We start from the raw sequence: 15,073 nt of genomic DNA, 5'->3' as shown, positions 1-15,073 counted from the left end.
GAAGTTAGAGACAAGCCTGGGCTACAAGGAATCTAACTTAACAAAAGCAAACAAACAAATGGACTGGAGAAATGGCTCAGCAGTTAAGAGCACTCCTTTTTCTTGCAGAGGACCCAGATTCAGTTCCCAGAACCCATTTGGTGGCTTACAACAAGGGAATCCAACATTCCTTTCTGATCTTTGTGGGCACCAAGGATATCTGTGGTGTACATACATACATACATGCATGCATGCAGGCAAAACACCAAATACATAAAATTAAATAAATATTAAAAAATTAAAACAAAAAACCAAAACACACAAAATACCCCAAAACACAAGCAAAAAGAATGTTGTTTCCAGAGCTGCCATATTGGAAGTGGGGACTGCACACTTGGGGTGGTTCTGGAGGATTTGTGAAGGTTGCAGGGTGGCGTTACCTAGCCCTCCTGCAGCTAAGGAGTCAAAAGGAAGGATTCCCATCCCTTGGTCTAGAAATCCATCTGTAATCTTTTGTGTTGTAGGTGCTGGGATGGAAGCATCGAGAGGTCCTGCAGGTCAGAGCAGCAGGCTACCTACTGCCTCCAATACCTGCTGTCAGGGCGAGAGGTGGTAGGATGGACTTACAGAGGAAGGGTAACTAAGTGGCCTAGGCTTGTGGGTTGACCCAAGCAAGGACGGTCTTCTTTCTCGTATATTTTATCCCAAGTCTGAACATATGAGGCAAAATAATCATGATTGTGTTTACCATTTCTTTTCACGAAGTCTCATCAATTGGTAGCGATACTTCCACTAAAAATAATGGTTCCAAGAAGTTAGAACTGCCTCCCCATGCTTGGGATGTAATAGCACTACCTATGGAATATTTGTCAACTAAGAATCCATTATTGACATTTTTTTTAAAAGTGAGGTGATGTGGGATTCCCTTCTGTATGCTGTGAATACCATTGGTTAATAATGAAACTGTCTTGGGCCTGAGCAGGGAGTAGAGGTAGGCGGGGAAAACTAAACTGAACGCTGGGAGAAAGAAGGAGGAGTTAGAGAAAAGACAAAACTTCTTTTGGAGCCAGACAAAACTTTACCCAGTAAGCCACAGCCATGTGACGATACGCAGATGACTAGAAATGGGTTAAATGAAGATGTGAGAGCTAGCTGGCAATACACTTAAGTAATTGGCCAAGCAGTGATTTAAATAATATGGTTTCTGTGTGATTATTTCAGGGCTAAGCAGCTGGGAATGAAACAAGTGGCCTCCTTACAACAGTGAGGGGCTACTGCTGCCAAGGTTGTGAACTCGTTACGTATCCAACAATGATATCACATTCTAATCCTTCTGCCTCTATCTCCTGAGTGTGGGGTTACAGCTGTGTACCCACCACACCCAGTTTTATGTATGTTATCAGAGATCTCTGCCAGATTATTCTCACACTTGATTGATGTAGGGAGCATCAATTAACTTGAGGTGATATAAAGTCCACCCACATGACTAACTGCTGGTTACAGGCCATCTGCATTTAAGGGGGTATAGAACAGCTTCCTCCCTGTATCTCCAGAGATAACCCTGGATCCACTGCCCTCAGTAACCCAGCATCTAGGAAGAAGCTCCATAGAGGAATAGCAGTGGATACGTTACGCCCGTCCCCAGCAAGCCCGCAGCAGAGTGTGTGCCACCCCTACTTCCTGAGAAGTTGTTTAGTCACATCTTCACTTGGTGGCATGGCCACCAGCTTTAATTCGGAGCCATTATGAGGAGCAGGTCAGAGACTCCTTCCTGTGTGTCCTCTTCATGAAGACTAGAGATCAGTGGCAGGAATGATGGTCTTTTGTTTATTCAGTAACCGTTTACTGAGCACCTACCATATACAGACACCGTGAGGTGCTGTGGACAGACTTACAAATGCAGTAATGAAGACTACTCAATTTACCAATTATTCCATCAAGTGTTACAATTTTGATAACTGTTACTAGAAAGAATAGGAGGGACTCAAGGATGATAGAAAGGGAACCCGAGAGGATGTTTCTCCTGAGCAATTACTGAATGCTTGTTACTCGTTTAAACTGGTTGTCTTCACTTTGACTTACAGAAAGCTTGGGGCTGGAGAGATGGCTCAGAGGTTAAGAGCATTGCCTGTTCTTCCAAAGGTCCTGAGTTCAATTCCCAGCAACCACATGGTGGCTCACAACCATCTGTAATGAGGTCTGGTGTCCTCTTCTGGCCTTCAGACAGAATATTGTATACATAATATATAAATAAATATTTAAAAAAAATAAAAGTTGAAGAGAGAACAGTTAAGAGCCCTGAAAAAGTCTATGATCTAATTTCTTTTCTGGACTTCCTCATTTGTGAAATAACTACTTATTAAAAGCCTACTGTGTGCTGAGACCAGAGGGACTCTGGGCAAACGAAAGAAACAGTACTTGGGAGGCAGAGACAGGCAGATCTCTATGAGTTCGAGGCCAGCCTGGTCTACAAGAGCTAGTTCTAGTACAGACTCCACAGCTACAGAGAAACCCGGTCTTGAAAAGAAATTTAAAGCCGTGTGTGTGTGTGTGTGTGTGTGTGTGTGTGTGTGTGTGTGTGTGTGTGTGTGGGCATGTTTGTGCACAGGCACAGGTCAGAGGACAGCAGGTGTCTTCCTCAGAAACACTGTCCACCTCCTTTGAAGCACAGTCTCTCATTGGCCTAGAGCTCATCAGTGAGTAGACTGGCTGGCCAATGAGCCCAGGATCTTCTTGTCTCTGTCTCTGCAGTGCTAGGGCTGCATACACACATCACCACACTGGGCATTTTTACATGGGCTCTGGGGATTGAACTTGGGTCCTTATGTTTGCAAGGCAAGCATTTTTACCTACTGAGCCATCTCCCTAGACCTACAGTGCGCTTTTTAAAATTTTATCTTGAAGGCAATGGGCTGTTGTTGAAAAGTAAAGTTTGTGGCTTTTTGGAGCCCATTCCCTGTGGCAGGATACCTTGTTCAGCCTTGATGGGGCAGGGTGGGAGGAAGGGCTTGGTCCTGCCTCAAGCTGGTGTGTCAGACCTTGTTGACTCCTCAAGGAAGGCCTTACTCCTTCTGAGAAGTGGATGGGGGATGGGAAAGGGGTGGGGGAGGTGGGAGAAGAGGAGGAAGGGGAACTAGAGTTGGTATGTAAAATGAAAAATAAATTTTTTAAATAAAAAATATGAAAAAAAGAAAAGTTCTTTGGAAGGCGGAGGCAGGTACACCTCTGTGATTTCAAGGCTAAGCTGGTTTACCCAGCAAGTTTATATATATACAAACCATATATACATAAATGATATATATATATATATATATATATATATATATATATATATATATATATTACCACCTTTTGGGGGAATTTATTGGTAAATGCTGATGGCAGATACTATCCAAGAGATCAGATGGGAAAGCTGTTGTGACAAGGGAGCCCGGGAAGTTTCTGGGGCCAGAGCAATCTCCTACTGGGCAAAGCATGGCCTCTGGGCTCTGGGGATCCTGGCAACCTCTGCCACTCACCACCATCCAGATAAGCTTGTCATGGTGGGTGCATCCACTGAGGTCCTCATACTCTTGACACCAACATCTCCTCTTACCCCTCTTCCCACAAAGGGTAACAAGGACAGGACAGACTTCAGGGCCCATGAACGTACCATTCCATTTCTTGTCAGACACCTGAAGGCCTACAACATAACCCTCATGGTTCCTAGCCCTGATTCTTTGCTATAGCCCACAGCATGGGCAGTGGGTGCTCAAAGTCCAGAATCATCTTTTTCGTCTCCTTGCTCTTTGGGCTCATAGGACCTTGAGTACCTGGCATTGGTGTGCTTCTGGCCCAGAGCCCTCATCAAGTCCCCACAGTGGGGGTAGAGGATCTTGTTGTTGTCTCCTCAGTTCAGAAGCTGGAAAACCGCCTTGAATTCTACAGTTTGATCCTTTATGAAGTCACAAATTTTACTGTTCATAGTAGGACTTTTGCTGCTTAAGTTTTCTCTCATATTTTGCATACATTTACACACAGAGTACTTTAAATTCTTTGTGATCAAAGACATTATAAATTGTGATTATAAATTCACTAAATAACGTAAGTAAACAAGTGAACTTAGATGAGGAGACCTGATTTGACAGTCATGTTATGGACAGCATGCAGCCAACAAGAAAGGCTACATATGCATTCACAGGTATCCCTTCAATGGATAAACAAGAATCTGGGAATAGTGGTTGTCTCTGAGCAGAAACTGGGGACCAGGGCACAGGTGTGGCCTTTCCAGGCTTGCCTTCCTTTTGGGCTTCTGAATCTTGTGTCATGCATATGTTTTTTTTAAGTGTATTATAATTTTAGAATATTCTCAGTCTGTGAAAACGGACAACATATTTGATAATAGTTGTCTCTCTCCTGCCCCGTCTCTCACTGAGTTAACCTGTGAGACTGCTAGACAGACTGACAACATGGTGATATGAAGTCAAGGACAGGTTCCAGGCTGGGCAGAAAGAGGGGGACAGCACAGAAGGATGGTTCAAAGAGAATGGCACACTGCCTTGGGAGGCCATTTGCATTCACTGCAGTTTGGTCTTCATAATCTGTACCAGTGGTTCTCAGTTTTCCTAATGCTAACCCTTTCATACAGTTCTTCATGTGATGACCCCCAGCCATAAAATTATATTCGTTGCTACAACACAGCTGTAATTGTGCTACTGCTATGAACTGTAACGGAAATATCTGTGTTTCCTAATGGTCTTAGGTGACCCCTGTAGGTTGCTCACCCCAAAGGGGTAGAGGCCCACAGGTTGAGAACCAATGATCTCTAAGATGGTGGTAATGGTGGTGTTTTTATTTGCATTCATTCACTCCATTCCGGTCTTCATCATCTTTAAGATAGTGATAATGGTGGTGTTTTCATGGGAGGGTACTAGTGAGAAAGATGTTAGATCCTGCTTATTAAAAGGTGAACCAGATGGTACCTGATAAAGAATTGGAGGCAAAGGAAAGTTAAGTAACCTCAAAGAGATTCCAATCTGGGTGGAGGAGCCAGACAAGAAAATAAGCAATGTCAACACACTGCGACCAACACCTCGGGCAGCATCCAGTAAGCTGAGCATGTGTGGGAGGGGTGCTGTCTTAATCCAGTCCCCTGGGAACATGGCCTGAGGTGGGGCTCTTGAGTCAGTGAATGACTGAAGAGTGCTGGAGGGCTCAGCACCTTTAAGCCATGACTGGAAACCTCAGGTGGAGTTGTGTAACTGGATGTGTGTGCTGTTGTAAAACCACCCAAAGGAATTCAACATCAAACATGCGATGAACCTAAGATAACTTTGGGCAGTGCTCAACCTGGGTTGTATCTTGTGATTTTACCACAGCCTTGGTTCAAGGCGTACAACATGTACACACTTTGCACTGTACATGCAAAGCCAGTGACTGTTGCCTGAAACACCTCGGTTCAGTTTTAAATCTGTTGCATGCTATAAACTGCAGAGGACATGCTAAGTCTTCTGCTCTTACAGAAGCCTAGTAGTTTGACGACAGAAAACAAAGACTTTCCATATTTTCCTGCCATCATTCCTTAGCATCAAATCTGTATATATTTGAATTGCATTGTATTAGAACGGGATGCATCTGAGTTGGCAGAGTACATTTCTGTTCTGGAGGAAGCCTTGGGTTCAGGCAAAACAAGCACGGTGGTCCATGTCTGTCATCCTCACCTTTGGGAGGAGAACTAAAAGTTCAAGGTTACCCTTGTACTAAGAAAAGGAAAAGAATGTTTGATTAAGAAATTATTGTTTGGTGAGGTAACCCAGACACAGAAAGACAATTATCACATGAACTCACTCATAGGTGGTTTTTAAACATAAAGCAAAGAAAATCAGCCTACAAACCACAATCCCAGAGAACTTAGACAACAATGCAGACACTAAGAGAGACTTACATAGATATAATCTACATGGGAAGTAAAAAGTAGAAAAAAACAAGCTCTCCTGAGTAAATTGGGAGCATGGGGACCTTGGGAGAGGATTGAAGGGGGGAGGGAAGAGACAGGGAGGGGAGCAGAGAAAAATGTAGAGCTCAATAAATATCAATAAAAAAAGTATGAAGAAAAAGAAATTGTTGTTTGGGGTAGGGGTTGGAGAGACAGCTCAGTGGTTAAGAGCACTGGCTTAGAGGACCTGAGTTTAATTCCCAGCAACTCATAATCATCTATAGTGAGATCTGCTGGGAATCTATGAGCATATCCTCACGCCTGCACAGCAAGCTCTTACCCTCTGAGCCATCTCTCCAGCACCAACCTCAAACCCTTGATCCTCCTGCCTCCACCTCCAAGTGCCAGGATTACAGGCATGCACGTTCATGTTCATATTTGTGTATTGTTTCTTTACTGACTTCTCCCAAGTTCCTCTTTTAGTCTGCCATCTGTTTCCTGCAGAGTGTCCCCAGGACACTTCCTCATTCTGTTCCCCACTGCCATTATGGTCCTCTTGGATTCCCGCTCTCATAGCCAGCCAACTACCTTAACTGTTTTTAAGTGTACAGTCTACACTATAAAGTATAGTCTATGGTTATGAGGAAAAAAAAACAAAAAAGAAACAAAAAAGAAATTATTGTTTGGTGAGGTAACCCAGACACAGAAAGACAATTATCACATGAACTCACTCATAGGTGGTTTTTAAACATAAAGCAAAGAAAATCAGCCTACAAACCACAATCCCAGAGAACTTAGACAACAATGCAGACACTAAGAGAGACTTACATAGATATAATCTACATGGGAAGTAAAAAGTAGAAAAAAACAAGCTCTCCTGAGTAAATTGGGAGCATGGGGACCTTGGGAGAGGATTGAAGGGGGGAGGGAAGAGACAGGGAGGGGAGCAGAGAAAAATGTAGAGCTCAATAAATATCAATAAAAAAAGTATGAAGAAAAAGAAATTGTTGTTTGGGGTAGGGGTTGGAGAGACAGCTCAGTGGTTAAGAGCACTGGCTCAGAGGACCTGAGTTTAATTCCCAGCAACTCATAATCATCTATAGTGAGATCTGATGCCTTCTTCTGGCATGCAGACACACCTGTAGAGCACTCATACATAAAATATAAATAAAAATTATTAAAAATTTTGTTTGGATTGCTGATTTGATTTTAACTTTTTAAAGAATCATTAAATGAATTGGCTTGGGATTAGGATGGATTTACAGCAATTTCTGAAGCAGCTATAAACATAGTCCTGACATTTCACGTTACATACTTATTTAGTCTTCTCACTACTGATGATTATAAAATAAAATCTATCAACTCAGGTAAACCTTGAAGATACCCTATGTCCTGCAGTATCAAGTATTCAACCAAGATGTGGTGTGTGTGTGTGCGCGTGCGCGCGTTCATGTGCATGGGCATATGAAGTGGCTGAGAGGACAAAGGTTGATGCTAGACTGTCTTCCTCAAATGTTTCTCCAGCTTAATTTTTGAGACAAGGTCTCTCACTGAACCTGGAGCTTACCTTTTTGGCTAGACTTGCTGACCTGGCCAGTAAGCCCTAAGATCTACCTGTCTCTGCCTCCTGTCACTGAGATTACAAGTGTGTGCTGCCGTGTTCATCTTTTCATGTGGGTGCTGGGGGTTCAAGCTCAGGTTGGTCCTCATGCATGTGCAGGAAGTACTTTGCTCACGGAACCATCTTCCCAGTGACTTCATTCTTCATGTAAAAATAAGCAAGCTGTCCATTTCAGTAGTATGCAAATGGTTTTCATGTTTCAAATATATATTTTGATATGTTATACATATAATTACCTTAAGTTTCTTTTTTAAAATATTTATTTATTTATTATGGACACACTATTCTGTTTGCATATATGTCTGTAGGCCAGAAGAGGACACCAGACCTCATTACAGATGGTTGTGAGCCACCATGTGGTTGCTGGGAATCGAACTCAGGTCCTTTGGAAGAGCACGCAATGCTCTTAACCACTGAGCCATCTCTCCAGCCTCTTAAGTTTCTTCATGACGTATTATCATTAAATGTTTATTTTATACACCTATGTAACCCAGAGTTCCTTCTAGGGTGAAAAGAGGTTGTGAGTGGAAAATACTTCCTGCTCTAGGCTAGCACCCATGAAGGAGTAAGGGGAACCAACAGGGCAAGGAAGAAGCTAGGAATATGTATGTTTCATTTAGGGACTGCCAAGTTTTGGTCTTCATACTAATTCTGTACTTCTGTAAAGAAAGTTTTATTTAAACACAGTTTTCTTGGGACAAGCCACATTTATTTCATTATGTGTAGTGGAATAGTTCTGTACACTATGTGAAGATGTGTCATTATGATTGGTATTAATTAAAAGCTAAACGGCCAATAGTTGGGCAGGAGGTTTATCAGGGACTTCTGGACAGAGAGAGCACTGGGAAGAAGAAAAGAAGTGTCACCGGGCGGTGGTGGCGCATGCCTTTAATCCCAGCACTCGGGAGGCAGAGGCAGGCGGATCTCTGTGAGTTCGAGACCAGCCTGGTCTACAGAGCTAGTTCCAGGACAGGCTCCAAAGCCACAGAGAAACCCTGTCTCGAAAAACCAAAAAAAAAAAAAAAAAAAAAAAGAAGTGTTACCAGCCAGACTCAGAGAAAGAAAGATGCGCAAAATGGAGATAATCACTGTGTGGAAGAATGTAGATTTAAAAATGTGGGTTAATTTAAGTTATAAGAGCTAATGGGCTTTTTCCATCTCTCTCCCAAAGAGGCAGCTTCTGCCATGCTCCCTTCTCTCCACTTCTCCCCTTTCCCCCTCTGTCTCTATTTCTCTTTCTCTGCTCTTCCCCCTTCTCTCCTTACCCCCTCTCCCTTTCCCTTCCATAACCCACAAAATAAATATCCATCCTTAAAAAAAAAGCTTATAGGGCAAGCCTAAGCTATAGGCCAAGTTTTTATAGTGACTAATAAGTCTCTATGTCATTACTGGGGAGTTGATGGTCCCTACAAAAAAGTCCAGCAACAAATGGCATCCAAAGTGGGGGCATGTATCTCCATGTTTAAGACCTGAGAAGGATTAAAAAAGGGTTCCAAACACACAAAAATGAAGACAAATGTGGATTCCTTGTCCTGTAGTCTCTCATGCAGGCATCGGCATAGAGACTCCTGGCCACTGCCTGTGGGCTTGAGCCAGTGCCAGCTGGTTTAAGGTTTTGCTCATGTAGACATAAAAGGTTACAGATATGATATAAAGACAGATTCAGATAGAAAAACAAAAACCTCTAAATAAGTTACAATGTGTTTAAAAATGTGCATAAGTTTAAAAAAAGAAAAGAAATGGGTATAGACAGTCATAGAAAAAGTAGTTTATAAATAATAAGACCAAGTCTTTAAATAGAGAACAAAGTAATATAAAAAATAAGTTATAGAAAGATGGAAAGTACGTGGAGAGCCTGGATCCTACATGGTGTCTGGTTGATTTTGACTTTTTGAATGCTAATAAACAGGGAACAACAGCTGCTGAGACACATTGGATTGTGGAAGGAACTGCTGAATTAAACTTTAGGAATGCCTTAACTTTAAAATGGAAGTCAGAAAATGAATTGCTTTGAAAAATAAATTACGCTTTTGCTTACACAGAAAATGAAAGGTTGTGAATTTGTTCAAGTTTAAGAAGATCAGGTTTAGTTAGTCATGTATAATGTTTTAGAGTAAAAATGAGTAAAATTCATGCCTAAAGAAAAAAAGAAAAAGAAGAAGATCAGGTTTGATTGGGGAAGACCCCCTGGAAATCCTGGCAACCGGCATACGGAAATAAACATAGAAAAATTACAGGACAGGTGATGTATACTTTACCTGCTCAAACATAAAATAAAAAAAATCATCTTTGGCTGGTTTGTGTACAACACACAGTCTGTACTTGCACTAATGCAGGTATGTATGTGTGTATGTTACCTTTGAAAGTTTGTGTGTTTCCGGAGTAAGGGGACCAGACCCCAAAGAAACAAAGAAGCCCAGGTGCTCCAGCCTCTCGGAGTGCCTTTGTTGCCGTTTCCTCAGGGTTCTACATCCAGAACAGCTGTAAGGCTGCTGGTTGAGATGGTCCAGCCAGGACTACAGATAAGCCTTGCACTTTCCCATTGCACAGAGACTGGACAACAAACATTACAGCTAGTTATTCTAGGACTTGACCATTATCCCAGTTTCCTTAGGGTTCCCCAAAGACGTCATTGCCCCAGACAACAGGAAGTCTAGAGGACACAACACCTATACTCCCAGAAGGTGGAATAGGTGGCTTCTGGTTATTTGATGGGTATGGATATTTGTCATCATTTAGGGGGGGTTGGTTCCAAATTGTTACTGGTCATGGTCAGGGAGAAAGCTAAACAAAGGACCTCTTTCTAAAAGGAAAAAGGGGAAATATAATATAAAAATGATGGGATAAAAGGATGCATTGTTGAGTCTACTTTTGAACAACCACTAGTCTCAAATATTTTACATTGGTATGGAATTTTGTATATTAATACAAATTTAAGGTTATTTTCAATTAGAATATACTGTACATATGTTTCTACTCTCATTTAAGGTTTTGCACCTATGCAGCTCATTTAATAATATAATATAAATTTCTAGTCCTTGAAAGTTATTAAAAATTATTTAGGATAATAAAGAAATGCAGGTTAGTAGGTCCAACATATATTTTTAGATAGACAGGTGGTCTTGAAACACTTCAAAGAACTTTAGAATATGTATTTAAAATGTTATAAGGCTTTTCTTGATAGTGAGACATGTCTGCTCATGGCAACATCAATTTACTACAAAAAAGGATGATGGACATCAAAGAGCCTTCATATGGTGTTTGCTTTCTTTGTGGCAAAGCTAGCCATTTGGGAAAACTGCCCTTGCCTCGACTGCTGATAGTATGCTGTCCAAACTGGATAAACAGAACACAAAAGAAAGCGAACTGCCAAACTTTGCCAAGGCCTAAAAGTAGAGCAGTCTGGTGTGGGACAATGGTCAGTATTCTGTCAATTATATTTCAAATAAATGCAGATTGGCCATTAGCCAGGCAGTAAGTATAGGCGGGACAACCAGACAGGAAGTAGAGGCGGGTCAATGAGAACAGGAGACTTCTGGGGAGAAGGAAGTCTTGGTGGGAGTCCTGATCCAGCCACAGAGCAAGCAAGTTGTGACTGCCTCACCGAAAAAGGTACCAAGCCACGTGGGTAACATAGACATGAATAATGGGCTAATATAAGTTATAAGAGTTAATAAGAAGTCTGAGCTAATGGGCCAATCAGTTTATAGTTAATGTAGACCTCTGTGTGATTTCTTTGGGAACCAGACAGGACAGAAAACCTCAGTCAACGACAGTCCTTCAAAATTCCTGCTTTACGGAAACGTCTATTAGACAGTCTGTAGAGGCCCAAAAATGTGATTCTATTTCCACTTTGTTTGAAAGTCAGAGAGTTGGAACTAACTTCTATTCCTTCAAGGTTATTGTCTGTTTCTACCTCTGACAAAAGCCTAAGGATCCAACTAAGTTCCTACTGCTTAGGGATATGACAATGGATTCTACCCAGGGAGTGTTTTGCCTACAGAATGTTTTTTTTTTTGTTTTGTTTTGTTTTGTTTTTCGAGACAGGGTTTTTCTGTGGCTTTGGAGCCTGTCCTGGAACTAGCTCTGTAGACCAGGCTGGTCTCGAACTCACAGAGATCCGCCTGCCTCTGCCTCCCGAGTGTAGTGCTGAGATTAAAGGCATGCTCCACCATCGCCTGGCTTGCCTACAGAATGTTTTGATCTAGGGTGTGAGCATTTACTTGTCTTGTTCTAGAAAGAGAATGTTTAACTAAGAATGTAGCCCACAACCCTCAACTGATCTGTTCATTTCCTTGTATCATGTTAACGTGTTTTTTTTGTTTTGTTTTTTAAATCTTACTCCTACCTTTTGGGGTCGGGAAATTTTAAGCAAATGGAAATTAAATGTGGGCGATTTCAGTATTCACTGGAACTCCCTCCTAGTACTATCCTATGATTCTGTTTTATTATTTTCACTTATTTTTCTAATCCCCATACCCCTACCATGGTAAGTGGTATACTTGTTGACTCTGGTTTCCAACAACAGTCTAGGCATGTAGGTCAAAGATGGATGCCCCAACACTGCAGAGGAACCTTGGGGTGACTGTCCAGGCAGCCAGATGTCTCTGTTATTTCTACAGTTCTGGAAGTTGTTAGCTCTGTACTTTTTGTTTGCTCAAGTAATATTTTATGCTTCTTGGGTCTCTGGTGGAGATTGAAGACTATGTAGTTATGTTTCCTTGTTACCAAATTCAGATAAGAAACTTACAAGAGAGATGTAAAGTTTATAAGGCTGAGAAACATAAAACCTTAAGTTGTTTATCTAAAAAGATATTTTTAGAATGGTAATACAAGTTATGACAAAAATGGTTTATGTTTACAACTTTGGACTAAGCTAGGATAGATAATGGAATATTTTCTCTAAATTTGCCACATACAAATGGACTGGATATTGTAAATGTAATTCTTACCTGATATTTGTTCTTATTGTATATCGTTTTATTGTGTTAGAGTTAAAACCTTTTTTTTAGACAAAAGGGGGAAATGTTGTGGAACATTCCTTTACACTGTATGAAGATATGTCATTGTGATTGGTCTAATAAAAAACTAAATGGTCAATAGCTAGGCAGGAGTTATACCAAGTACTTCTGGACAGAGAGCGCTCTGGGAAGAAGAGAGGCAGAATCGCCAGCTAGATGGAGAGGAAGCAGGATGGGAAGTGCAGAGTAAAGGTAACCGAGCCATGTAAAAGAATATAGATTAAAGATATGGGTTAATTTAAGTTATAAGAACTAGTTAGGAACAAGCCTAAGCTAAGGCTGAGCTTTCATAATTAATAAGTCTCCATGCCATTTTTTTGTGAGCTGGCAACCCTAAGAAAAATCTGACTACAATTATGTATTATCTGTTTCTGTGCTATGTAGTCAGAGCCCAGTTGTTTGTGCCACACCAAGCCTTGCCCTCTACACAATCTACCTTGATGTCATTCTCTGCTGAGCTGTCAGCTATGAAAGGCGGCACAGAGAGCCAGGCATAGCCAGAGGGCAAGGTGCCTAGCTGACTCAGGACTGCACTAGGAGGGGAATTACTCCTGACGTTCAGAACAAGTTCAGGCTGGGATTAGAAGCCCCAGAGTTGTCATTTTGAAGATGATTTTAGATGGAGACTTTTTGAGTGAGCCCTTTATCAGGTCAGCATTCACAGGTCAAGAAGAGAATCTAGGGAGATCCAGAAGGAGAGGCCTATAAAATTAGAAAAAAATTTGAATGTGGTTTCCTAGAAGCCAAGGGAAGAACATTTTAGGGAGGGATGACCAGCTGGGCCATACAATGTTACAGAAAATGTCAGGTTAGGGGGCTGGTTTTTGGGACACACTATGGCTGAACACAGAAGCTTATAGGAAGACTGGGTCTAAGGTTTGGGAAACAAGCTGTGTGGGTATGTGTGCACACCCTCACTGCACACACGTGCATCCACACCATGCACACATTGTCTTCCTTTGGGGCCTGAGAACAGATGAGATTAGAATCTGCATTCAGGGACTGAGAAAAGGTTTGAGAACATGAACTTGATTTTTGACAAAAACATTTTTGGTAGAATTACAGACCATGAACTGGGCTGGAAAGATGGGTCAGGCCTCAAAGGCTATGGCTCACAACCAAAGAATGTCAAGAGTTCAGTCCACAGAGCATGAACAATGGCTGATTAGAACTCGTACAAGGAAAGGGGCAAAAAAAAATCCAGAGATCTGCAGTGCCAACATTTTCCACAAATTTTTCTGAGAAGTGATAGAAATGGGGGAGGGATTAACCAAAGATGGATGTAGACCCCAAAACCGGGGCTCTGGGTTAACATGGGAGAAATCCTAACATTTATTGCACAGGGGCAATGGAAAGAGAGGGAGACATTCCAGACACTGGTGAGCTGACACTGGAGGGGAGAGGCTGACCTCTCTCTCCAGTGCGGCCGCCTGTCCTCAGGAGGAAAGACAATGCTTGCCTACAAACCAGAAAGCAGGTTAATAGTTCTGGTGGTTTCCATTTTCTTGGTGACCAGCAGCTGGGAGACATTACGGGAAGGAGGCTGGAGAGGAGTGAAGGGGTTCCCCAGAAGGGTGGCTGGGTGAGGGATTCTTTTTTGTGCCTTTGGTAGAGGCTTCCTGGTGTTGAGCAGTTTGGGTGTGCTGGCAGGTTCAGAGTATTGGTTTGGATTTGGAAGAATCCAGAAATCCCCGAGAGCAGTCCCTAGAGAGGTCTCCTAACTGGTTTCTTGGAAATCCACCCGTTTGAGTCATTTTCCTGTAATGCTAGTGTGGGCACGGCGGACATACCTTTTCTTTAACTCTTTCAGTGAAGACAGAAAAAAGTGGTAAATTGCTTCTAAGGAAGGAAACAGGCCCAGCATAGTTCAGGGCATCCTTTGTGTAGTGTTTGCGGTGGAAGGTATTAAAAACTCACATGGGTTTATGTACTTTGCAAAAGACAAAACCCCCACCTTAGAACAGTGGTTCTCAATCTATGGGTCGCAACCTCATGAGGTGTCGCCTAAGACCGTCCATCAGAAAACAGATATTTACATTACAGTTCCTAACAGTGGCAAATCTGCAGTTATGGAGTAGAAATGAAAATATTATGGCTGGAGGTCACCACAACATGAGGTATTAAAGGGTCTCAGCATTAAGGAAGATTGAGAAACACGGCTTTATAAGTTTCTATGGCTTTCCACCCACCTCAGGGGAATGAAACCTTTCGTCTGTAACGCTGTGGCTGGGGCTGCCCTTCCAACCTCTCCAGCCTGCTCTGGCTCTGCTAGGCTCTTCCCGGCCTCGCCTGGAGTCTGCACACAAGCCTTTGCTTTTGCCTCATTTTCTAGTCCTATTTCCCTTCTCTGTTTCAGCCCCCTATACCACACACATGTTCACATCCCCTGGTCCCAAGCATTTCGGGAGGAGGCATTTGTAAAAATCCCGATTAACGGCTAGGAGCCTCCCTGCACTAGTCCCGGTGTCGGGTTCCTGGCTACGGGAGGACACGCCACCGAGTGCGCGCAGCTCAGGGAACAAAGGCGCAGGGCACTCG

Source organism: Microtus pennsylvanicus, chromosome 13, assembly GCF_037038515.1.
Source record: "Microtus pennsylvanicus isolate mMicPen1 chromosome 13, mMicPen1.hap1, whole genome shotgun sequence".
Classification (NCBI taxonomy): domain Eukaryota; kingdom Metazoa; phylum Chordata; class Mammalia; order Rodentia; family Cricetidae; genus Microtus; species Microtus pennsylvanicus.
Note: the sequence above shows the minus strand (reverse complement) of the source record.